The sequence below is a fragment of the Crinia signifera genome, chromosome 19 (assembly GCF_055691185.1).
Source record: "Crinia signifera chromosome 19, ASM5569118v1, whole genome shotgun sequence".
Taxonomy (NCBI): Eukaryota; Metazoa; Chordata; class Amphibia; order Anura; family Myobatrachidae; genus Crinia; species Crinia signifera.
Genome location: NC_139226.1, coordinates 122,029,324 through 122,055,217, shown reverse-complemented (window position 1 = coordinate 122,055,217; position 25,894 = coordinate 122,029,324).

Below are 25,894 nucleotides of genomic sequence, written 5' to 3'. Positions count from 1 at the left end.
ATACCATCTTCATAAAGACAACACAAACTGTGTGCCTGAGAAAGACACCACAGCGGCAGCTTGTTCTTCCTTTCCTTAATCTAGCCAAATCTGTTATTTATACAGCTGCCAGCTAAGCATCGACATTTAAATTCAATTTGTGGGGTTGGCATGTTACTCAGTACAGGGTATTCACTCTATAACTGAGATAAGCACGGCTTCTCTCACATTTTGTTTTGTTATATTTCTTTTAGTGTATTGTTTATACCTTAAAGCACAATGTTTATGGTTACCCTAATTTGCCAATTTCAGGGGTTCTGGACCGAGATATTAGGCTATTGCCGGTTTCTCCTTCTCTACACATTGTTTTGTTAAAAATGTTTCTAGGAAGTCTTTCCCTAGGTTTTGTTGCCTATGGGTTAATCTTTGCTCTGCTTCCCCTTCCTCCCCCTCCTTCCCCTCCTCCCCTTTTTCCTATCACTTATCCTCCTCAGATAAGGTATTTGATCTTATGGTATACTATATTTTCCTCCTCCATGCAACTCTTCACAGTTGTAAAATATGCTCAGAGAGATGCATCACGGATGCCGACCTTATGTTTTTCCTCCTACTAATGGCTCAGCGTAACGTACACTTCCACTGGTATACCCCATGATTTTTGACATAAATATAGGTACGCGGCATAAACACACTGATGAAACGCCAGAAATTGATGATGTATCTAAATAAAAGCAGAGTAAATATAGCGTTTCTACAGTAGACACACTTGGTTCCCTCTGAGGTGCCCAAATTGCAAATGCTAAGACGGTCAATAGTCGCTTATTCCTCTTTTTCTTCCAGAGCTCGTGGAGTGGTGATCCTAGCCCGAAGGTCTCTCGCACTGGAGGTCATTCAAACGCAGGTGGTCGCAGATGGTACATACGTAGTGGCAGTGGTAAAGTATCTGGGCAAATCTTAGACATTGTCTAATATATATGACCCCCCCCATTCTAAGTCCTTCTTTCGTCACATCATTAAGATACTTTCTCCACATATGGAGGAGAATCTAATTATTGGCAGAGATTTTAGTATGGTATCATCACAATTGTTAGACAGATTCAAAAACAGAGGCATCCCACGCCCCTTCTGAAAATTGGAGTCAATCTTTTACACATTTACTCAAAGCTTTGCGAGTGGTGGATGTCTGGAGAGTCATACACCCTGTTGAAAAGGACTATACTTGCTTGTCCACTGCACACGGCACCTTCTCCCATATAGACTTTCTTCTAAAATCCCACTCTATCTTTCTCCTTATCACAGACTCTTCAAGAGCGCCTACAGTGTAGTTATATCTGACCATGCCCTGGTCTCTATCACAATACACGTTTCTATGGAAACGGGCTCACCAAGACTATGGAGATTCCCCTCCCAATTTTCAAAAACACAAAATTCAAATCTTTTAAACAGGCCACTTGAGATGATTTCTGCACAACAAACGGTGAACACTACACTTCAAACCCAATCCTGTTCTGGATGTCCATGAAAACTGTTCTTAGAGGAGCATATCCCTCCTCCAAATATCCCTATCGGAGGCCTTCCAAATATACAAGCAGAACCCCCCCCTCCCTAAAACAAAAATACCTATTGGCTAAAACCCAGCTGGAGGGCTATGTGTCCGATATGGGTGAGAGATATCTCCTCAATTTCAATTATAAATTCCACCGTTTCGGAAATAAATCAGGAAAGCTGCTCTCTAACTTATTAAAAGACACAATCAAACCAGCAGTAGTTCAGCCTCTTAAAAACCCTCAAGGCACCTTAACTAAAAACAATACAGAGATTGCACATACAATGCAAATATTGTACAAAGTTATACCCATCCTCTATCAACCCACCGACTAACCAGTTTCCGAATCTATATCAGCTACTCCAACCCCTCCCGGTCACCCCAACACCCCCAAGGCACACCCCCTTCCAACAAACACTCACCCACCTGAATCACCTTAGGAGTCCCTAGATTTCCAGAAAATCACCCCTGCCATGACTACAAACCTCACTGCACCAATAACACAGGAAGAGGTTATGTCAGCTATTAAACACCTGAAACCAAATAAGGCTCCCGGGCTCGACGGTTACTGTGGATCTTTTTATAAATTACTGACCCCAAAAATAATCTCACTCCTGACAAAAGTATTTAACTCTTTCCTTCACCGACCCCCCACCGCACTTCAACTCCGCTGTACTAAAAATATTACCCAAACCTGGCAGGGACCTCTCCCTGCTTGGCTCATATCACCCAATTTCTCTCCTGAATTTGGACTATAAACTCCTGGCAAAAATTATAGCAGACAGACTTAAACTTATTTTACCTTCTATAGTCCACCCTGAATAAACAGGGTTTTATATCTGGTCGACAATCAATGGTAAACGTCCGCAAGGGCTTTGCCGCCCTCTCCCATGCTCTGTCTGAACCAGCAAACACTAGTCAGGCAATATCATTAGACTCTGAGAAGGCCTCTGACCTTATAGAGAGGTCACATTTATATACTACTTTAACTCGTTTTTGCTTCCCTGACTCTTTTATTCACATGCTCAAACTCCTCTACCACAATCCCCAAACACAAATATCATGTAATGGCTTTCTGTCTGCTCTTTTTGTAATCTAAAAGGGGACAAGACAGGGATGTCCCCTCTCCCCCCTACTATTTGCAATAGCCCTGGAACCATTAGCCATGGCTCTGTGAGCATCCACAACCTATGAAGGTATAAAAATAGGCCAGATTGAATTTAAAGTTTCGCTGTTTGTGAATGACATGCTTTTGTTTGTGTCAAACCCACTCCCATCAATATAAGAAATTGTAAGACTTATAGCAGAGTTTGATGCGGTGGCGGGCTATAGAATTAACATAACCAAATCCGAACTGCTCCCCCTGAACTTTTCAAACTTCACATTGACTTCTATAGTAGACCACTCCCCATTTAAGATCACCACCTCTCATTTCAAATATTTGGGGATCCAGGTGCCCTGTGATATAAACCAGATCTATGATCTGAATTTTAGAGACCATATCTAAACTTGTCTCAAAGCTGGAGGGCTGGCTGGTACTCCCACTATCTCTTCTAGGCAGAATTGCAGTTGTAAAGACTATTATTTTATAATACTGCTGTATGTGCTCCAACTACACCCTTTCCTTATATCAGCGCCTGAGGAAAAGCGTCTAAGATGGGCAGTCACAAAATTCATACGCCAAGTTAATGATGCACAAAACAGAGGGGGGGCACGGGTACACCAGATTTCTCCTCCTACTCATCTCTATTCTCTCATGATATGCGGCAGACTGGATTCTAGGCAGAAGCACCTACACAAATCATGCTTTATATTCAAATTTGTTTCTCCCATACTCTCTAAATGCCCTGCTCCATTCAAAAAGATCTCTCATCCTCAATCATACTAAATCATCCCTTGTTTCACGATACCTATCTATCTTGAAATAGACTACACAAAAAAATAGGAAGCGACCACACAGCCTCCTCTTTTGTTACTCTATGGGACAACCCTTCATTTTAACCCTCTTTGACTAAAAATCTATTTCTCCAATGGAAGTCGAAAGGACTATGTGCGGCAAACCAGGTGTTTGACCCCGGGGGATTGTTACTGCTTTTCTCCTCTGTGAGGGAGACCTTCAACATCCCAAACACACATTTCTTTATGTTCCTCCAGACACGCCACTACTTGCAATCGCTACCACTTGCAAACCCATACTCCTCTGCCTCTAACCCCATAAGGAACCTCCTCCATAGATCTCATTTAAACTGAAACATGTATTCAAACTGATAATCAGGGGGCGTGGCCTGGCAGCCAGTCGAAGCAGACGCATCTTCCCAGAGCTCCTGCTTCCAACTCCCAAAAAACCACTTTTTCACCCTCAAACCCTACTCCTTCCTCGCTACACCGCCTCCCCTTCATCCCCCCTTTGATCCGGTCGCCTGTTGGCCCCAGCTGCGGAGCCGGAAAGCGCTTTTTAGCGTTTTTGCAGGTTGCGGCCTGGTCACCCGGCCGGAGCCGGGACCTCGATTTTGCCCGGAGGTGCCGCGGAGGAGACGGACGGACGCAGACGGAGGCGCTGGAGAGGCCCCCCGCCGTCACCGCTTACCACCAGGAGACCCGAGCGGAGGCGCAGACGCCCCTGCAAAGTCCTGCCGCCCCACCGCCCGCCCGCACATCGGCGCTTCACGCGGGGACAGAGTCAGCGTCGGAGCCCAACACAGATCCACCCGACCCCCGCTGGACGTCCTCAGGGCCAGTCTCAGTTAGCCCAGATACCTGGAAAAAGTGAGTACCCCTCAGGCAACCCCCAGTCAGACGCCCGCCGATGCATTGAACGGGTCACAGCCGCCATCACACAAATTCCGCCATCTTGGGAAAGGCTCCCCAGATAGCTGGCATCATTAGAGAGCTCACCTTCTCAACCCCAGGCTGCATCCCCTTCAAACTGAAACAGGGCACACTCACACAGCTGGTGAGAAAGGAGGCCCCAGGCTGAACTCCACAGGGCAGCAGAGGAGAGAGACAACGCCACTGCCATAAAGCCACCACCCTTGAGATACTCCTTCACAGAAGCCTCCCCTCACAGCCCCACAGAATTTCCCCTATTTCACACAGGCAAGTCTGGCTAACACTCAGATTACCCCTAGGCTGCTCCACCAACCTACAGCACCTCTCAAACTCTGCCAGCAAAATCCCAGGCACTGAGCAGAGATAACCTTTGGAAAATAATCCTCATTTTCTTGCCTATACTTACTACAAGCAAGGAGGAAGCAGACCCTGGTGATAGTACTCATAAGCCTGTTGTGATCTTACTTCTTATTTATAAGCCAAGACTGCCCTCTAGTGCTTGCAACAACAAACTACAACTACTGCTCTGAAAGAGCCAGCTTGCGAAAAGAAAGACACTTCACAATTTAACACCCGTGTTTGCGTACGCAATGTAAGCTGACCTTTCGCTACTGACCAACAGCAGCGTACAGCACAATCGGTGAGGAGGAGGGGTCGGAGACCCCCAATATAAAAAAAAAAGAAGACAATGATGCGTCCTAAGTAAGGATGTCTCAATAAAGCCAGGCCCCCGGGAGTCACCGCCCGATGAGTTAAGCCACACTGATGTGAGTGTAACTGATGTGAGATAACCCTCCCAATCTCAAGATCTAGCCGCCTACTGTTTCTACCCGAAGCTTCTGAGCTAATTATGGTCAAAGGCAAAAAGGCTCTTCCAAAAGGTAATACGCCTCTTCCCAAAGAAAACATGTCCCAAACTGATATGAGACCCTTTTTGCAATCCACTCTCTCTACACAAGCAGGTGATTCTCCAGTTCACACACCACCCACTACTCAGCCGGACTTCCAGGCCTCACTGCTGGCAACGGAACTGGCAGAAATTAGAAACACCTTGTCATACATGAAAACTCTCCCAACAAAGCAGGATATTCAAGACACAGTCCGCCAAGAACTAGCTACAGTTCGGCAAGACCTGTCTCAACTCTCCCAACGTACAGCTTCTTTGGAAAAAAGCCAAGAAGAAACTTACACTTTTTGCAACTCCATTACAGAGACTCTAGCTGCCCAATCGGCAGAGATCCGCTCTTTACAAATGCATCTAGTAGACCTGGACAACAGAGGGAGAAGAAACAACCTCCGGCTCCGGGGCCTGCCCGAGGAAGTCTCCCAGGAAAACCTGCCAGACGTCCTCTCCAAGATCTTCAACGAGATCCTTGGGAATGACCCCCCAGAATCGATACCCCTTGATAGAGCACACAGGGCACTAAGACCCAGAGGATCGCCGTCTGATCGTCCACGCGATGTGATCTGCCGTCTACATTACTATGCACAAAAAGAAAGTATTGTACGCAAGATACGCCAGCTAGATGGAATAGACTTCAATGGTTCCAATGTACAAATCTACCAAGATCTGTCTTGGCACACACTTCAACAGCGGAAGGCATTGCGACCAATCACCTCCGAACTCCGCAAGAGACAACTGAAGTACAAATGGGGCTTCCCCTTCAACCTCCAAGTTACCTCTGCGGGGAGACAGCACACCCTAAACTCCTACTCTGAAATCCCGACGTTCTGCACAGCGTTGGGTCTACCGATCATGGACATACCCAACTGGGAGTTTAATCACCCGGACCTCCCGCCACTCCAACAGCAAGGACACGGCCCTCCTTGGCAAGAAGCCCGATACGCCAAAAAGAAACAAGGCCAAGTCCCACCCACCAATACAAACCCCCCCTGAGACCTACAAGCCGACCTATACCAAGACTATCCTCTACTTCGGGATCAGACCCGGGACTGGTGAATATAATGTTTAATTACAAGACTACCTTGGTTCCAAATTAAGTTGACTGTTTATGCCTCACTGGTCCTCTATTCCTAGGTTTATGTTTGGAAGAAAATAGTTCAGGCACCTTTATTTAAAACCACTATCAATATTCACTAGCAGAGTTACAGTGGTAGGTGGTTATTTTTTAGGTAAATGTTTATAGGGGGTTGGCCCAGACCACCCTGTTAGCTCCATTGTGGTTATTTACCTGCAGGACCCAGGTAATGGACATTTCTCGGGCTGACCCCGAGTTAATTTCTCGGGTAAGGTTAGATAATTATGTTCTATGTTTAGGCTAAGTGGGAGAGAACCTATATGGCCTACACTAGCACTATTTTAAGCATCTATACATAGGAAGTTCTTATAGATAAGCTATTTAAACCTGATACACTCATTTTCTCAGTACTAACTCCCTAAAGGGAGATCACATAACACTTGTTAGCGGTGACCCCCCCTACCCCATACCCGCCTTAGGCTCCTTGCCTTCTGAGACACTGGTGGCCTTTTACCGCCAGTCGCCTCTTAGCGGGATTTTTCTTTTTCTATTATTAATGTTGTTATTCAGTATGTTTAATTGTACCTTCCTTCCCCATGTTTTTCCTCCCCCCACCTTTCCTACCCCCTTCCCTGACCTTTCAAAACGCATCGCAGAATATGTCCCACCTCATTAGACATGACCACACCAGGTAAACTGAAGATCCTTTCCATCAATGCAAAAGGCCTTAATACCCCAGAGAAAAGGAGTAGCTTACACAGGACCCTATGGGCGGAGAGAGCTGATGTAGCCATGATCCAGGAAACACACTTTAGACGATCCGCTAGAAACCCATCCCTCTCCAACCATCGCTTTCCCACCGCATATTATTGTAATACGCCTGACAGTAAATCTAAGGGGGTGGCAATTTTGTTTTCTAAACATCTCCAACTAACTGATGTGTCCATAATGAAACCGGTCCCCGGCAGAGTACTCCTCATTAAATGTAAAATATCTACTCATCCTTACACCTTTGTAGTGGTATATGCCCCCAACCAAGACCAACACTCATTCTTCCTATCACACTTGACACACTTAGACTCCCTCTTTGAGGGCACGACAATTTTGGGAGGCGATCTCAATTGGACTCTAGACCCAACTATAGACACATCTACTGGCACCAGCAGGTTCCCGACTCACAAATATCAAAAAGTAAACAAAATTCTCCATGACCTCCAACTGGCCGACTCCTGGAGGATTCTTAATCCCTCAGGCAGAGACTATTCGTTCTACTCCCATCCCCACCAGACCTACTCTAGACTAGATTACATACTCCTAAGTCACAAACACCTCCCACTACTTCTAGACGCAACAATAGGCCCCATCACATGGTCGGATCATGCCCCGATCTCAATAACCCTAGCCACATACCAACAGCCCCCTGGCCAATGGACATGGAGGCTCAATGAATTATTACTACAGGACACACACTGCAAAGCAGAGCTAGTCAAGACACTATCAGAATATTTCAAGTTAAACGACACTCCAGACATATCCGCGATTACCCTATGGGAAGCACATAAATGCGTCATCAGAGGCAAAATGATACAATTGAGCACATATATGAAAAAGCAAAAAACCACGAGAATATCTGCGTTATTAGCAAACATCCATAGGCTTGAAACAATGCACAAATCTGGCGCCTCCTCATCTCTACTTGCAGAACTAGTTGAATCTCGTCATAGCCTTAATAAACTCCTAGCCGAACGCACCAAACTAGAAATGCGAAAGTGTAAGAGTAAGTATTACCAATGGGGTAATAAACCAGGCCGCCTATTAGCGCAAGCCCTTAGAACCCAAAGAGCTGCTTCTTTTATCAATAAGATAAAGAAGGATGCAGATGTTCTTTGTTATAAAACCCCGGAAATTGCTTCATGCTTCCGAAACTATTACTCTTCACTTTACAACCTTCAGGAAACCCCCACATCAATAGAACACCTACACAAAACACTACTAGCAAAAGAATACTTGACCTCAGCGGCCTTCCCCTCTTTATCCTCCCCTGACAGAGACTTACTAGAAAAACCATTTTCCCAGATAGAACTAGAATCAGCTATATCCTCCCTGCCCTCGGGCAAAAGCCCCGGCCCGGATGGCTTCACAGCAACCTACTACAAGGCATTTAAAGAATTACTCACCCCAAAACTGTTGCAAGCCTTCAACACCATCTCAGCAGACTCACACTTCTCTAAACAGTCCCTAGAAGCTCATATAACAGTGATACCGAAACCAGGAAAAGACCCTTCCGTGTGCTCCAGCTATAGACCCATCTCCCTTTTGAATGTTGACATCAAACTCTTCGCAAAATTAATGGCAAACAGGTTGAATAAATTTCTCCCCGCCCTGATCCAGAATGATCAGGTGGGATTCGTCCCCGGCCGTGAGGCAAAGGACAACACAACCAAAATTCTGAATCTGATTCACCTGGCCACACGCCATAAAATCCCCACCGTTCTTGTCTCCACCGATGCCGAAAAGGCATTCGACAGGGTCTGCTGGGGATTCATGCGGGCTGTACTGGAGCACATTGGATTAGGTACTTTGGCCCTCCATAGAATTCTAGCCCTTTATCACAGGCCCACAGCAAGAGTTAGGACTAACGGCTATTTGTCTGACCCCATCCCTATTAGCAACGGAACAAGACAGGGCTGTCCCCTCTCGCCACTAATTTTCGTATTATGTATGGAAGCACTAGCTAGGACGATAAGAGCCAACGCAAATATCTCGGGTATACAAGTCGGAGAAGCCAACTACAAATTGGCATTATTCGCCGACGATCTTTTGGCAATAGTCACCCACCCCACTACATCCCTCCCCCACTTCATACAAGAACTAGACCGTTTTAGCTCTCTTTCTAACTTTAAAGTCAACATGACCAAATCCAGTATTCTTAACGTTTCAGTGCCCCCCGCCTTGGTCCCCCAACTCAAGAGCTCATTCCCATTCACATGGCAATCCTCCCACATTACATACCTAGGTATCAACTTACCCTGCGACTTGACTCGACTATACACCTTAAACTATCAACCCCTTCTAGGATCTATCCGTGCAGACTATAGTAGATGGCACAACAAACAACTATCCTGGTTAGGGAGAATAAATGTAATTAAAATGAACTCCTTGCCCAAACTACTTTACATACTCCAAACCTTGCCAATCCAGGTCCCAGAGACATGGTTTAAAACTATTCGAATCCTGACCCAACAATTCATCTGGCAACGAAAAAAGCCCAGAATTAAACGCGAGATCTTGGCCAGAAGCACTGAAAGGGGGGGGTTCCGCCTTCCAGACTTTAGGAACTACTACCACGCCATCCTCCTAAACAGAATCCTGGATTGGACCAGGAATCGTAGAAGTAAGCAATGGGTGGAACTGGAAGGGATATGTATGGGCCTTTATCCCGAAATATTCCCCTGGCTACCCACTCTCCCCAATCCACCAACATCTCACCCTACCATTCCCCCCACACTACAAGCATGGAAATCTCTACGGCTAAATCCACTCATCTCTTCCAAATTTGGCCCATTAACTTCATTTTTAAATAATCCAGATTTCCGACCAGGTTTGAATATTCCAGACTTCTCAAAATGGGCCATAGAAGGACTTTTTAGGGTGGGGCAGATGATGTTAGGCTCCAGTATGTGTTCCTTCTCGGAATTGCAAGTAAAATGGGATATCCCATCGAGAGATTTCTGGAAATTCCTACAGGTTAGGCATTATATACAAACAGGCTCTAGATCTCGCCCAACTTCCCGTGAACTGACCACGTTTGAAAGACTATGCATATCCACATCTGAACCTGTTCACACTATTTCGCTACTATACAAACTCTTACAAGATCTAAACAATGACGCCTCCTCCACTTTCACACGGGCATGGGAAAGAGATCTCAATCTAAATATATCCGATAAGGAATGGGAATCCATTTTCATGAAGGCCCATGTTAGCTCTATATGTATACAAACTAGAGAAACACAATATAAACTGATTATGCGATGGTACAGACACCCCTCCATGTTACACATCATGAACCCAAACATTCCTGCAACTTGCTGGAGGTGTAAGAGCTCCACCGGATCCCTCATGCATATATGGTGGGAATGCCCTTTAATCACCCCCTTCTGGACAGAAGTCATTAAGACTTCACAAACTATTCTCCGTAACCCAGTCCCAGTGACCCCAGCTTTTTGGTTGTTAAACCTATCCCCCACACCTCTCTCCTCCTATAAAACCTCATTGATCAGGCACCTTGGCAATGCGGCGAGGGCTAGCATCCCCGTCCTATGGAAATCCATAATTCCACCCACATGTAAATCATGGTTTTCCAAAATAGATCACTATATGTCAATGGAGGATGTTATGATGTCATCAGTGGATAAACACACTGAATTCGCAGCCACATGGCTCCCCTGGATGGAGTATAAAACTTCCCAAGAGTATAAGGCAATTTCCCTGTGAATAAATCGCCTGGTCTGACTCTGGATAACACTATCTTAATCTGCAAATATGTCTACATGAGAGGGAAAGGTCATTCCCCCCCACCCTCCCCCCTTCCCTGTTACTCCTTTCCTTCCCCCCACCCCCCTTTTTCTTCTTTCTCGATATAGTAATTTTATAGATTTTATAATAGGGAAATGAAAGGGATAGCAGAGATGTAATCTACCCAGGACAACACACTTTAAATGCCATGTAATATCGTCTCAAGATAATAATGTTAACTATTGGAACACTGTATGAAGAAATGAAGCTTGTATCTCGCTGCGTCGAGAATTGTCGGCTGTTCACTTATACCAACTTTTGTTTCCCTGTCTGTATTTTCTTTTCCCCTTTGAAAATCAATAAAAAATGATTATACAAAAAAAACTGATAATCAATCTCCTATCCAAACCCCATCTCACAGCACTTGCAAAGGCATGGGAAAAAAAAGATATTCCATCTATACTTTCAGCCACGCTAAAAATATGAAACAGCCTATTTACACGAGGTGCATGTGAAAAATGTTCACAGGGCTTATATGCCTCCATCCCTCCACACCCACTTCAATTACCCCTCAGTGGAAGCTGTTTGCTACAGATGCGGGAGATCAAGGGCTGACTTCTACCATTGTTTATGGGATTGCCCAAAAATTAGACACTTCTGGAGTAAGATCTACATGTTTATAAATATGCATTTCCACTTGTCTCTCTGACCTTCACCGAGTGCAAGCCTCAGCCTCATGTACACTGAATGGTCATCCTTAACAACAATTAAATCACTAACCCCCATGTTCACTATGTTATTCACAGTTGCAAAGAAACTTATCCTGAAACACTGGACTGTTAAGACATCCCCATCCCTTACTCCGCTACACAATATTACAACAATTGTTTTTTGACAAGAAAACTGATTTGGCTCTGCCCTCTGGCTCTGATCTCAAGTTCCACAAAAAACAGGATCCATACATTTCTACCTTGGAGCCAGGAGACAGAGACAAGGTAATTGGAGCCTCAGAAATTCCCTGCTGTATCTTTGCCCCACCACCCCCACAAACCATTGTTTAGTATTTGATCCCAAAACCAGACTAGCTAAAACTACAACGCAATTTGCAAGACCCTCCTCATCCATTGTATAAAACTCAATATGATGCCACCTATTATCTCTCTAAAAACCATTGGCCTCTTAATCTTGGGCTATACTCGCAAGCTCTCTAATAAACATTCCGAATATTGTTATATTACAGACTGTTGAGGACTGATGGAGTTAGACCCCCCCCCCTCCCTCTTCTACCCCTCACCCCCTTTCTCTCTCTTTTATATAATATTTCATATTGAATATACAATTATATGTGCAGGTTAAGTTGAAGTCTGGACATTATAATACCCATCACCGCCACCTCAAATCCAATTGTTTGGACATTTAGAATTTCGCACTTTGGCGACTGTTGATAGACCAATCTCCAAAAGTAGGTGCTGGGACTATTTGTACTATTGTACTACATATTTCAAATGATATGTTAATTTACAAGCCATGTGTAATGTGGCTGCTGCTTTTACACGGTCAATATTTACTGTATTTCAACTGTTCAAATCACACTGAAAAACAACAAACAAATCAATAAAAATGTTTATTAAAAAAAAGAGGGTGTGGAACCTATATTGTATTCGATGGTGCAATTGAGTAGCCGAGGAAAACTGATCACCTTAGCCATACCGTATCGAAGCATCCAGAGAAAGAACTTTAGGGCCAAAAGTAAATTTTTAACTTTGATTTTAAAACAAACATTACAATGTACAATTCTATATTAAGAATTTGTCAGAAGCGGAGAAATTAATCTTCAAAATGGTACCTCATTTGTCGATTTTGATTAAGTATGAAGGGAGAAATAATATATATGATATTGTGGCATTTTTTGTAATGTAGTAGGAGTATTGTCACCGGAGATCCTCATTGAAGCTAAAGCTGGCCATACTGTACATCAGGACAACCTGCCTATGATTGTATGCAGGTCTTGGAGCGGTGAATTGAGCGATTGTATGTGTTTAAAAAGCGCATTCAATCTGTTTACGACCATAATGAGAGCCGATGATTGAGACATGCAGCACGTCTCATCTACAGGCCGACCTCATGACCCGTGGAACCTTGCATCATGCATTCGGGATGTGTACACGATCCGTCATATGACCAGTCGAGATTGGACGTTCAGTTCCAATGTCGCTCTGGTGTATGGGGGCATTAAATCAGTAGAGAAATTTGAACTAGCATGGGAGAGGCATATAAATATCCTTAAAAATTAAATAAAAACATCATACCTAGGGAATATCTGACAAAACATTACTTACATCCAGAAAATAGAGGTGCAAACAGGGTCTGTTTAAGAGACTCATGAGCCTGGAGCTGAAAACGTTCAGGGGCAAATACTGAGAAGGGGAGGGGCTGATAAGTATGGTGTGGGTGTGTGTATATACCACCTACACTATGAGCCCTACTGTCTCCCTAAATAAAGAAATTTAGAATTTTCAGAATTTCTAAATTAATTTTAAATACATATGATTTATGGCCATTTAAGTAGCTTGTCATCATAATACTGTCATGATGGTGATTTGTTTTTATCTGGGAAATATTCCTCCTTCTGCCCTATTGTTAATCTGGTAAGATTAATTGTGTCCACAAATATTTATAACATAAAATATTGGCTTTAATAAATTAAGCTCAACCTAAAGTGGTGCTGATGTTAACCACACTGTTTAAATAAAAGAATCATTCATACCCAACTTTTCCAAATACTATATAACTAGAATAACTTTCTCAAACACACCAGACCTACACTTTTCCCTTGCTCAATTTTTCTGTTCTCTCTATGCATACAACTTAGCCCTCATGCATTTTTATGGCAAGCACAGAAAAAAGAAACAAGGTCTACACTCCAGACATCCACCAATCTGTATGCTCATAACCAATTGGTTAACCATAACCAGACTGCAGGTTGGAGGTAGGTAAAGAATGCAGCCTACCTGCTCAGACTGTGTGACCACCACTCGCCCTTGCTAGAAGGCCACTATAATTGTGAGGTCCTGGGAAGGTGCTTAATGTGCATTTACATTATAATGGCCTTGATAAGTAGAAAGTATGACCAGAAGCGAATGTAGCTAATGCAAAATAGATCAGGATTATGAGATTAATCTCTCTGGTGGTATGCCCAGCTCAGGATCCCCTGGAAGATTTCTATGCATGCCACTTATATGTAGGGGTGTGCTGGTGGTGTGCTCAGTGGTGCACCATCTGGCATCCCCACCCACACAGCCGCGGGTTCCCCCATCATCGCTCCCCTCATAATGACCCAATTGCTCACCCTGTTGACTGCACACTGCCCCCACACCACCACTTCCAACTGCCGATCACCTGGGTGCCTGAACGGCCATTTGCCTGAACACTGAACCACCTTAATACGCCAAGCATACCCAAGCTCGCCTGTGAACCTTAATGCCCCCGAGTGCCCGGTGGAGAAGAGCAACACCAATAGGAAGACCAGTGGCAGCACTAGGAGCCACAGGGAACCAGCAGGAGCCACTTAAGTGGTGAGTATTTTTGGGGCAGAACAATCCTGCCCTTGGAGGTTTGCTATGCCCCAGAAAAAAACGCCATTGAAGGGGTTAGGGCATCAGGAAGAGGTACCACCACATCACAGATGGTCTGCTGTGATGGCATCCCCTCTCCTATTAGAGCCCCTGTGGTCATACTACCATACAAAAACCCTCTATTTTGCCCTTTATGCACATAAAAAAGAAATGCCTTCCCCATAAAAAAATCATGAGCTAATAATATATCTGCATTGTAAACAATGCACATTTATTTCTTATTTAACATAATCTACCAGCAAAATGTAAAAAATAATAATACTGTATTAATTGACACATATACATTTGTATATGTAGATTTCATACTGCACAATTGGGCCATAAAACACTGCATCATGACCATTACATACTGTAGTGCTCTTACATTAAATGTCACATACTGTAGTTTATGTATGCATTTACTGTTCCATTACTGCACAGCCAAACAGACAGCAACCAATGCTTAATATTCACCATCAGTCTGACACGGTGTGTTGTAATGATTAGGAATTCTTGCTGGGAAGTTTGACCTCCAGAAATGATTACCTTCCGTACAAGCAATCAGATGATGGCTTTTCCATTAATCTCTTCAGTGGTGAGAGGCAGAGAGAGACCTTTGGCTGGTTGAAAAATCACATGGACTATTCTCAAAATGATTTTATTCCATCCTAGGATTAGCATTAGTAAATACGTAGAAGATTGCCATACAGTATGTGAAAGGTTTGGTCCCTTGACACCTATCATAAAACTGCATCAGTCAAACACAGGCATATTTTTGCATGCCAAAAACAAACATAACAGGTATATGTGAGTGACAATGATTTGATGACAATCTCGTATATTTATATTACCAGTATCTTTACTGTGTGTGACACAAGCAATTTTCTTTAAAAATGCCATATTATTCTCTAGATTCCCTAAAATGAAGCCTCCGTGATGTAGGTTTTCATGATGATTTGTACTGAATAAAGTAGATTCATATTTTAAAACAGATTCTGTTATAACTCATAATGGAGAAAATGTACTTAACGTCAGAGAGTGATAAAGTGGGAAGAGATTAAGAACTATCTAATCAGCTCCTAACTGCCATGCTACAGGCTGTGTTTGAAAAATGAACTGTCTTGCTGACTGACTATTTTATCTCTTTTGACTTTATCTCTTTAAGGCTTAGTATAATACATCTGTCCCTGTTTCTCTAGTTAATGAGCCTGCGAGCCTCTTAATCAGCAGCAGATTATTAATATGAAAGCCATCGTGTAGTGAACTCAAAGACATCAGTGTCGGCATCTTTTCAATGGATGTGTACAAGTGAGTGACAGGTTTTCAGGACCATCCCGTTATTCTGGGACATCTCATACCCTTCCTGGGGCCGGCAGTGTCCTGAGATGGGGGGGCAGTTGGGATTGCTGCATTGCTGAGCGTCTATTCCCGGAGCTGGGGGCATGGCCATCGGCTCTGAGAGCTGCTGACCATGCCCCCACAGCGGCAAAAATGGGGAGTGGCCTCACAGGAGCCCTGTGAGCAAAAGCCATGCACCCCTTGTTACTAGGCCACGCAGAGTCCCAAGTTGAACGTTACACAAGTTGGGAAGTATGGTTATGGTGGGTTCGCATTAGATGATATTTGAAACTATTTGAATGATTCTGACAGATCAGAAGAACAAATCCTTTAAGTTGTTCAGTATGTATGCTCTATAACCATGGCTATGTGCATTCCCACCGGTTGTTGGTCGCTTCTTCTGATCTTTTGAACATGCAGGAAGATTTTTAAATCTTGTAAAAATAATATAGCCGGCCTATATATAGGGCAGTTTTCAATGAGAAAAATTCGCCCTGTTTTATGGCGAATTTGTGCTTTTTTCGCCTTGGACGGAGCATTTTGCTCTCCAAAAGCGAGCAACCCTATTCAATGTGAAATATTCGCCGTCTTTCTAAGTGATTTTCGCCGTCTCTCTCCGTGTAGCAATTCTCCATCTTTTCATGGAGAGCTGGAATGTGAACTTTTAAACTAAAAGGTTTTTTTTTTTAATTTTGGTGTAAAAAAATCAGGATTTTTTTCTGTGAAAGGGCATGTTATTTTTATTCATGTGCTTATTGCACATGAATATATATTTAATTTTAAAAAATATATATATTTTTTTTTTTACACAGAGCAGCCAGCAGGGGGCCGGAGCGCTTGAGCCGCTCATTAGATATTCATATATTCACTGCATCCAATCATTACATATGCACGATCGGGTGCAGTGAATACTGGGTCCCCCGCTGGCTATAGGGGGGGGGGGGGGCAGCTTGTGCTGCCTGGGTCCCGGGGAGCCCACCTCCCCTCCACATATGTTCTGGGGAAGCCAGGGAGACTTTAATCTCCCTGGCTGCCACCGTCCCATGGCTCCCTGCCAGCTCCCTGCCATGGACGCTCGTCCGCTGCAGGGGTTAAGACTCGCCGCGAGTGGCGGCGAGTCTTAGCCACATTGAATAGAGGGAGCAGGAGTGGCAGCGAGCCCTCCAGAACAGGGCGAGTGCATGGCGAGAGAAAAAATATCTCGCCATGCACGGCAAATTTTTTTCATTGAATACTGCCCTAAGTGATTTTTCCTCACTGTGAAAATTCTCTCTACCATACATACCTCCTGGAGCATTTGTACTCTTACATCCAGGGTTCCCGGGAAGATCCACAGTTTGGATATTTGAAAGAAACCTCTATACGTCTAGCAATATGACACTTATTGTGAGTAATGGTACGCCCATATTTCTAACATGTCGTGTTCTAAACCATAGAAACTACTATATGCATTTATTACCTATTATATTTAGTTAGGTACACTAAACCATAAACAGTGTCGCTATAAAAATCCCAAGGTGGGGGTTATCTCTTCTCCATCTAAAAATAATACCATGAGGTTATATAAATAGAGTAGTCATGTCATGTATTTCCAGTTGTTTTGGTGCTGTGTGACAGTAGTGTCAAAAATGATAAGAGGGCCTTTGGTTTCTTCAAAAGAGCATGACTACAGCAAAAACTGTACAGTGGCTTTGAACTCTGAATATATTCTTCACCACTCTCATGTATCGGTTCTTGGATGCTTCCTTTTGAACCCACTGTTGGATCCTTTGCTGACCTGTCTATGAACCGTGCAAACTTATTTTTTTTTGTCTGCTGAGAATATGAGTCTGCTATTTGAAATGAACGTACTTTGATTTGTAGTGGAGGCAAGTCAGTCTCTGTACTTCCAAAGTTTATCATTCTTGCCATGTGACTGACCTATTGGGCAGTCTCTGGACTAGACAATCCACCTCTGTTTTGACAAGTACCACTTCCATTTCTGCAGCACTGTTTCTGGTCTAACCACCTTCTGCCTCTGTTCCTCCCATGGATGCCTCTGCCTCTCAATCAGGCAGATTAATTTGCATTTCAAAGATACAATCACAGCACAAATCCTGTGCCTCCACAGCTACCTGATAATCAATAAACTTCATGGTTTTGCCTTGTAAATGATTGCCCCTTTAATAAACATCCGAGTTCGGCCGGCATCCCACATAGCAGCTGAACTCCGAGCCTATTTGTCCCCCAGACCAGTGGTTCCCAAACTTTTGTGAATCACGGCACCCTAGAGAATCAGAAATTTTTTCATAGCACCCCTAGGCCAAAAGTTTATTATTGACACATTTAAAAAAAAAAAAAAAAAAAAAAAAACTAATTTGTGTTTATACACGTAATTCCTAGGTTCAATTTTGTGGTAAGGGACAGGATTTGCTTCTGTTTGTCTACATAAATTACGATTGGAAGCCACAAGCACTGGATTTGCCTATTATTATGGCCATAAATAATTTGAGTTGGTCCTTTACCACCAACCCAGGGCACCCCAGCAAGTGTCCTGAGGCACCCCAGGGTGCCTAGGCACACAGTTTGGGAACCACTGCCCCAGACTCTTCTGCCTAATACCCATCATTGTTCTCTTTCATTGACTATTTCATTACCACTACTAACCTCACTCAGATCAATAACTACCTATTTCCAAGCATAAAGAATGGGTATCCAATGTGTTCTGTTCATATATTTAGTTAAGAGGGGTTAAAAGGTGTCTAACATTATTTACAATGGTAGTTTCTGGGCTTATACAAAAAAAGGAATCAGTTACTGTAACAGAACAGAATTGCAGTTTTGCCTTGGGTAATAATACAGAACATTTAATGCTTACAAAGTTAAATTCTAGAGCAAATGCTATTTTATGTAAATCTCTTGTGTAACTAGAGCCCTATGTAATTGCTATTCTAGGTCTGTCTGTACTGAACTGTCTCATCACCTTTCTTTTGCTGATGCCAATCTGCTGACCTCCCCAGATAATCTTGCCGGTGGTAATGACCCTTGTGCTTTGCTGGCTGTTAGGGGAGTAAGATAATTTACTCTTAATTATAGGAGTTCTTTAGTAAACTGCCAAATACTTAGCCTAATAACAAAATGCTCTCATTAGAATCAGAACTTTACTATGAATCTCCATTAACCATACTTTCATATTCCTTAAGGGGCTGGCGCAGAGTTGGTTAAAAATTGCAGCAAATACTTTTAGAAAAAACAAACACATGCAGAAATTGTGTAGCTCCGCTCTAGGTTGGCATGAATATTACATGTATATGATTAATGCCAACTACAGTACATGTAAATGGCCACTTCCTGTATGTTTCAATTATTCCCATGCTTTAAGCTATTTTTAATTTGCAACAAGATCATTTTGTCTTAGGCATCAATTAAATATATATAAAAAAAAAACAGCAGAAATATGTCTTGTGTACACAAGAAAAAAATGCTTAAAACCATGAAAACATAACCTATTCCCAGCAATGCAGAAAGCATCAAGTAGTGTCAGGCAGGGCAGCCGAGAGAGGGGGAGGGGGGGGGGTACTAATTACCCAGGCCTAGGCTTGCTGGAGGTGCCCGGCAGGGGCCCTGGTCCCTTCCCCCTCCGGCCCTCCCGGCCACAACAGCAGGACACACTTCTACAGCATGTGCTGTGCTGACAGCAGGCTTAGCATGAGCTTCTCACTGACCAAGTGAGAGCTCATGCTGAGCCTGCTGTCCGCACAGCACATGCTGCAGGTGTCTGCTGCTGCTAATGTGTTTAGAGTTTTTAGAGTTTTCTTTCACACACCCCCTCCTCTCTAAACATTTTTGGGGCATGGTCTAAGCACGGGAGGTGGCCACAACTCCCACACTTCGGCCACACCCCCAAATTTTACCGGGGCCCAGCATTCCTCTCGGCTGCCCTGGTGTTAGGAGCGCATATGCATGCATTTATCCACAAGTAGTTCACTAGTGGTGATCATCATGCCCTACACCGAATGTACTGGTACTCATAGGCTAGTGAAGCTTATGAGTCCATTATGTCCCCCTTTCCCTTCTCTGCTCCAAATTATACATATTAATATATTTTAGTCTTTCCTGGTAGATTTTAGAATGTAAGTCACAATTCAATAAATAAAAAAAAAACACAATGGGGGAAATTTACTAAAATGGGAGTTCTATTTCACATGGCATGGGATTTTGCTATGGGCAACCAATCAGAATCTACTTATTTATTTAGCACCTTCAAGAAGATAATAGATGGTATCTGACTGGTTACCCATAGCAACATCCCATGTAAAATAGAATTCTCAACTTAGAAAATTTTCCCCAATGCATAATAAGGGATGTAGCAAATGGATCATAAACGCTGACCATTGTTGACCTCGATGGACGCATGTCTTTATTCAGCCTTAACTACTCTGTAACTATGTAACTATGTCATTTTAGTTGGTGTTATTTTTACAGTCTCTAGTGTATGTATGTATGTATTTATTAACAGTTCCTTATATAGCGCAGAATATTCCATTGCACTTTACAATAGGAGACAGTTATACAACAAACTGGGTATTTACAGACAGTCAAAGGTATGAGGGTATCATACCTCCCAAATTTGCATCAAAGCAGGGAGGGACATCAGCACGCCTGAAATAAGGGGGTATGGCCTAGTAACAAGGGGTGTGGCCTACAAATCACATAATTGCATGAGGCCACCCCCATTTTTCGCCGCTGTGGGGGCATGGCTCGCAGGTCTGTAAACTGCTGGCCAGTCCGCAGCCCCTCTGCTCCCCCCTGCTGTGGGACACTGCCGGCCCAAAAACTGGGACGTTCCTGCGGAGACTGGGAAGTATGGCCTCCAGAACTGGGCACAGTATTCTAGATGAGGCCAATTGCCATGGCTCAGTTCTGTGGTGTTCCCGGCAGTGGCAGCAGTGGCCCAGAGGTGGATGCTGTGAATTGAAACATGGGAGGCTTTAGGTAAGGACAGGTCATAGGAGTAACACAGGAACTGCGGTCACAGCTAGGTGGGGGAAGTTGATGAGACTCTGGTCAGCGGCGCGGAGTCTAACACAACCAACGGTTTTCACCAGGGACCCCTGCAAGGAGGTTTAGACTCCACTGCATTCGGTGGCGAGGTCGCAGCCAGGGCCGGTGCTAGGTTCTCTGGCTCCCTCCTGCAAACTGTATATTTGCGCCCTCCTATATTTAATGGCACACACAAATAAAGGGTGTGGTATTATAAGAAAGGGGCACAGCCACACAATAGTACCGCTAGTTAAATTACACCATACAGTAGCACAATCCACATTACACCGTACCTGGTGTCCCTTTATACACAAAGCCCACAGTAGTGCCCCTTATACATAATGCCCACAAAAGTATTATACACAATGCTCACAGAAGTAATGCCCCTTTAACATAATGCTGGTGCCACTTAAAACACCTACAGTAGTATTGTCCCTTATACATAACTCACATAGTAGCATTACTTAAAAACTCAATGCACACAATAGTAGTGCCCCTTATGCATAATGCTCACAGTAGATCCCATTACATATGAAATCCACAGTAGGAATGCACCTTATCCACATCATGCCCACAGTAGTAGAGACGTAAGGTGGGTAGAGAGCAAAGGAGTAATAGGAAAGGAGAAGCACGAGAAGGGGAAATGTTAGAAAAACAGTGATTTGTGAGAAGAGCAAGGGAAAAGTGGGTGCTGAGGGAAAATGGTGGAATGTGAATGGAGTATAGAAATGATAGATGGGGTACAAGATAGGAGGGAAAAGATGGAACAAGGTTATGGGGAGCCAGATGCTGGGCAGAGAGAGTGTTGGACAGTGAGATGTCGAGCAGTGTGGAGGGTACCGATGCTAGGCTGAGAGAGGGGTACAGACATACGTGTGCGCAGATCATATTATATGGGTGTGCACAGCCGGCATAGAGAGACTCATGGCTATAGGGAGGGCATAGAGAGACATAGGGAGGGCATAGTGAGTTGCAGGGCGCTAGGGAAGGCATAGTGAGATGCAGGGCGCCGTGTAGGACATAGTGAGATGCAGGGCGCTGTGTAGGACATAGTGAGATGCAGGGCACTGTGTAGGACATAGTGAGATGCAGGGTGCTGTGTAGGACATAGTGAGATGCAGGGCACTAGGTAGAGCATAGAGTGACACAGGGCAGATGTGACGAGAGAGAATGAAAAAATAAAAATGGTTTATTAATTTATCATTGCTTTGTTGTAAATAATTATTAATAGCAACACACTGATGATAAATTAATAAACCATTTTTATTTTTTTCATTCTATCTCACCTCACCTGTTGATCTGTTGCACCATTTAGTACAATCCACATTTCATTTACTACTAGGGGTCTATCAGCGAGAGACACCCCAAACTAAAGGCAGCACAGTCAATATCACCTATTAAAATAAAACATTCAAGGAAGAACATACAAATAGGGAGTGCACAAACACATACATCCAGGCAAGTCATGCCCACCCACCATGCACCCCATCCATGCCGCATTTATTTTATTTACATGTTATATGGGTAAAGAGGCCTTCACCTTCCTGCCTCTGCTGCTGACGCCTCCTCATCCTCTGCCTTCGTGCCACTGCACATTGCTAAGCAGCAGCCACCTATGAGGTGGCCAGGACTTAAGTAACATGTCAGGGAAGCCCCAACCCTGCACATGATGTGTGACAGCGTCAGCTGGGGGCGTGTGCATTAGGGTGTGCCTGTGCACACCTCACACACCCAGTGTGCATGCATATGGGGACAGATGTGGGGAGAGAGGTGGGATAGATGCTGGGGGGTCAGATTCTGGGCAGAGGGGGCAGATGGTGGGGACACAGGAACAGATGCTGGGCAGAGAGGGATAGGGGTAATAATGATGGGCAGGAAAAGGGTGGGACAGATGATGGGCAGAGGGAGGGGGACAGATGATGGGCAGAGAGAGGGGAGAGGAGCTGGGCAGATAGAGGGGGGCAGACGATGGGCAGGGAGAGGGGGGGGATAGATAGTGGGCAGGGAGCAGAAGGCAGATGCTGGGTAGGGAGATGTTGGGATAGATGATAGGCAGGGAGAGGGGGCAAATACTGGGCATGGACAAATGGTGGGCAGGAGAGGGGGATAGGACAGTTGCTGGGCAGTGAGAGGAAGGCAGATACTGGGTAGGGAGGGGTGGGGCAGATGATGGGCAGGGAGAGAGGGCAAATACATTGCAGGGAGAGATGGTGAGCAGGAGGGGACAGGACAAATGCTGGGCAGGAAGGAGGTGGGACAGATGATGGGGAGAGAGAGAAGCTGCTGCAGGGAGAGGCAGGAGCTAGTACAGAGACAGAGTAGGCACTAGGCAGAGGGTGTACTCACAGAGGCCGTCATTCTGTTACATCCTGTGATTCAGCCAGGGATCAAAGGAGCATGTTATAGGCTCCTCCAATCAGTGGCTCTTATCATCAGCATGTGCCGAGCTCCTCCAATCCCTGCTCGGCACATGCTGTCCTGTGTGATGAGTGAGGAAAGACTGAAGTCGGCACGCAGTTAGGAAGCTTAAGGTTAAGGGACTTCCCCCGCTGCTGCTGCTCTGTGCTCAGTGCCTCTGTGCTCCGGGCTGCAGCATCTGATGTAAGAGCTCGCTCTGCTGCCAGCACTGCTGCCTGTCATACACTGACAGCAGCAGCACCACACAGTGGCAGAGTCGCAGAGCAGGGAGAGTGCGCCTATACAGCCCAGCGCCTCCCTGCTTTGCAGGCTTTGCTGAGCGGCACGCGCCGGCCCTGGTCGCAGCCCTCTGACCTGATTTCCCCACAGCTAACTGTCCAGCCACGGCAGAGGTGCAGTGACTAGTGGCAGTGAGCTTGGAACTTGGAGCTTTGGTCTGCGGTGGCATGGGAGGCCAGAGAGATGACAGTGGCTTGGGAGCCGATGACTAGTCAATGGCCTGGGAGCCGACATGGAGGGTTGATGGCCAGGGAGCCGGGACAGCACTGTAGATGGCCTGGGAGCCAGAAAGAGTGTCAACAGCCTGGGAGCCAGAGGGGAGTCAATGGCCTGGGAGCTGGAGGGATCTTGATGACCTGGGAGTCGACTCAAGCGTGTTGAAAACATGGAAGTCGACACAGGAGTGGATGGCCTGGGTGCCGACATGGCTGTTGACGACCTTAGGAGTGGACACTAGTTTGTTGATGACCTGGGAGTCGACATGGGAGATACAGGAACTGCAGAGAAGACCCCTGTGACGACTTGGGAGTTGCAGATGGTATGGCCCTTTAATGGCAGCAGCAAACTCTGCTGAGGGATGCTGTAGTGCTCTATCCTCTTCCCTTGGGAGCTGGAGATGGTAGACAGCGAGGAAGGTAACCTGGCAGGTGAGGAGAGCCGGGGAGCTTTAATATCAGCAGCAGATCACAGCAGCAGATTGCACAGGGTTTTGCACACGGTAACCAGAGGGACTCTTGAACAGGAGCCTTGGAACACTGAGGACTGGATATACACAGGAATCAGACAAGTTGGCCTCAGCTATATTCCCCCTGCTGGCCTGTGATTGGCTGCAAGCCACAGCAGCAATTAAGTACAGGAAGTACCTGTGCACACCTTTGGTCACATGGGTCAATGCACAGGTCAGAGTATCAAGGTCACAGGGAAATCATTGACCAACAGAGTCATGCTATTGCAGGTGTCATGGCTGCGCCCATGTGGCGTGGGCCCGGCCCGGGACCAACGTTGGACGCTGGCAAGAGTTCAGGGTAATGCCACTGAGATCCTGCCATGGAGAGTACACGGGGATGGCACAGGACATGGGCTTGCGCCACAAGACACACCAGCAATCAGTTAAGGAACGTGGGCGCATGCGCAGATGCGAACGTGCACTACGGTTTCTGATACCAATGACATATACAGTGGCATTACTATTTCGTGTTTTTTTTTTCCTGCTGCCTCTCCGTATGCAACCAGGAATCTGACTTGCCTTTATGATTATTATTTTACATTACTTACATGCCTTTAATTCATCTGAAATTATGATTGTTAAATAATTTGTATTTTACATTACAATGTTTTTGACACTTTAATTAGCACTTTCATTTTTGAGATGTAAGGGCATGATATTTCATTATTGTACATTAAACTGTAGCTATGTTATTGTGCATTCCTCATGTCTATCTAGATGACCAATTATTTGTTTAACCCCTCCTGGTTTGTCTACCCTTTTGCATACATTTGTTGCATCTGCAATAAATGCACACAGTTCATTTCATTTAATACCATTTGCAATGTCACCAACAAAGATATGCAAAACCACTGGTCCAAATACAGATTCCTGGTGTACTCCACTGGTTACCTTTCAATCATGTGAATGCACTCCAGTTATTTGTTTCCTATCCTGCAACCAGGATCTTATCCATTTAATCTAGATCAGCTATGGTACATCTATGGTCCCCATGGTCTATTTATTTAGTCACCCTGTCAAAAAAAGGTCAATAAGATATGTTTAAAATGTTGTAAATTGCTGAATTTGAGATACTGCTGAATTTGAGATACTTTTAAGCTCTTGTAGAATCGGGCGTATGCCATCTGGCCCTACTTATTTTGGGTTGGGATCATTTGGTCTACAGCATGATGGTCGACAGTCATTAGGTTGACACCATTAGGTGGACATGGGAAAAGGCCAACATGGGTCAAGGTGGACATGGGAAAAGGTTGACATTATTATAGGTCAAAAGGACATTAGTTTGACAGGTCGTTAGTTGGACATTGTCTAGGATGACAGTCAAAAGGTCGACATGGGGTTTTTCACTGTTTTTTTTTAACCTGAATCTCAACACAGTCAACATGGACACAGTTTAAAGTGCACCGCATCCCCTCGCATAGCTCGCTGAGCTCGCAATGCCTCGGGCACGGTGCCACGCTACGCTCGGCACACTATTTTCTTCTCCCACCACACCCTAGTGGCACATGTTGGCTCAAAAAAAGTGAAAAACCCCATGTCGACATTTTGACTGCCGACCTAGACACTGTCGAACTAATGACCTGTCGAACTAACGACCTGTCGAAGTAATGACCTTTCGACCTTTTCCCATGTCGACCTTTTCGCA